This window comes from Cucurbita maxima, unplaced genomic scaffold (assembly GCF_002738345.1).
Source record: "Cucurbita maxima cultivar Rimu unplaced genomic scaffold, Cmax_1.0 Cma_Scf00027, whole genome shotgun sequence".
Classification (NCBI taxonomy): Eukaryota; Viridiplantae; Streptophyta; class Magnoliopsida; order Cucurbitales; family Cucurbitaceae; genus Cucurbita; species Cucurbita maxima.
In genome coordinates, this window is record NW_019272043.1 from 810202 (window position 1) to 811975 (window position 1774).

Consider the following 1774-nt stretch of genomic DNA (forward strand, 5'->3'; position numbering starts at 1 on the left):
TTGATGATGTCGCGCATCGATCCATCGATCTTACTTGAGTGAATATGGGCTAACATGCACAGGGCCGCATGTTCGCCCTTCCGACTCAGTGCATCGGCTGCTTGATTACTCTTCCCTGCTTTATGTTCGAACTTGAAGTCGAATTCAGCCAACGACTCCTGCCACCGGGCTTGTTTTGCCGTCAATTTTGGTTGATCAAAGAAGTGGCAAATGGCGCTGTTATCCGTCTTCACTACGAACTGTGATCCCAAGAGATATTGTCTCCAGACTCGAAGGCAATGGACTACTGCCAGCATTTCTTTTTCGGAGACAGTGTATCTACGTTCGGCGTCATTGAGTTTTCGACTTTCGAAAGCGATGGGGTGGCCTTCTTGAATAAGGACCCCACCTAGGGCAAAGTCGGAAGCGTCTGTTTCTATTTCAAATGGCTTTGTAACATCTACCAATCCGAGGACAGGACCCCTCGTCATGGTTGTTTTCAGATCTTCAAAGGCCATTTGACAATCATCTGACCACGACCAAGTGTGGTCTTTCTTCAACAGCTCTGTCAATGGGGCGGCTCGTCGTGAAAACCCTTCGACGAACCGCCTATAGTAGTTGGCTAATCCTAAGAAGGACCGCAAATCGGATACGGAAGTAGGAACCTTCCATTCTTGGATAGCTTTTACCTTGTCGCTATCCATACTAATCTGTCCACATCTGACGACATGTCCAAGGAAGTTGATGCATGTTTGTGCGAATGCACATTTCTCTTTCTTGACATACAGTTGGTTTTGTCGCAGCTTGTCGAACACCANGGTCTATCCGTCCATCCGCTTGGTCTGTCGTTACCTCCGTTCGGCCTGTTGGGGCTTCCATTTCGATAACTTGGTGGTTTGTATGGCTTGCCACCAGTGTTTGGGGCTGGTGTTATTCTCCTTTGGGATCCCGCTTCGTTCCCATAGTCTAGGAGTCTCTCGGCACAGGCCATTGCGGCGGCTAGGGTTTGGACCTTGTTCTCGTGTAGCTTTGTCTTGGCCCACGGTTGCAACCCATTTATAAAGAAGAACACCTTGTCCTTCTCTGATGTGCCCCTGATATCGAGCATCANGATATTATCGGCAGTGGATATTTGTTGCGTACCGTCACCTTGTTTAAGGCTCTATAGTCTATACACACACGCAACGTCCCATCCTTCTTCTTCTGGAACAGTACGGGGGCTCCATAGGGTGCCTTTGCCGGGCGGATGAATCCCGCCTTCAGCAACTCATCCAGTTTTTTCCTTAATTCGGCTAGCTCGGGCGGAGCCATCCGGTATGCGTTCTTCGCTGGCGGTTTAACTCCGGGGATGAGTTCGATTTCGTGATCAATGCCTCGACGAAGTGGTAATGTTTGGGGTAAGCTCTCTGGCATTATGTCGGCATAGTCGTTTAGTACCTCATTGATTTCATTTGGGACAGTTTCTTCGGTGGTTGTTACTTCCATCAATGGTATGGCCATAAATGTAGGTTTCTCTCGTGCGAGTCCCTTTTTCAATTGTATGGCCGAGATCATTCGAAGATTACCTGGTTGCTTGATGCTTGCAGGTATTACTGTGGGGTTGCGGTCAGTGATCACTAAGCACTTTGCCAGCGGCATTGGGATAACTTTGTGTTCTTGGAGGAACTCCATCCCAAGTACCACGTCAAAGTCGTCCATGCGAGCTACGACAAGATCTAGCTCTCCTGTCCAATCCCCTATTTTAAAGGGGACTCTTTTGGAAACTCCCACAATAGGCAAGGCCTCAGAGTTGACA

General features: G+C 48.6%; 1 long non-coding RNA gene across 1 annotated transcript in view; it reads right to left on the bottom strand.

The window, feature by feature from the left end:
• LOC111499811 overlaps window positions 1-1774 on the bottom strand; it is a 6450-nt gene that overhangs the window by 1682 nt on the left and 2994 nt on the right. The window lies entirely within an intron of this gene.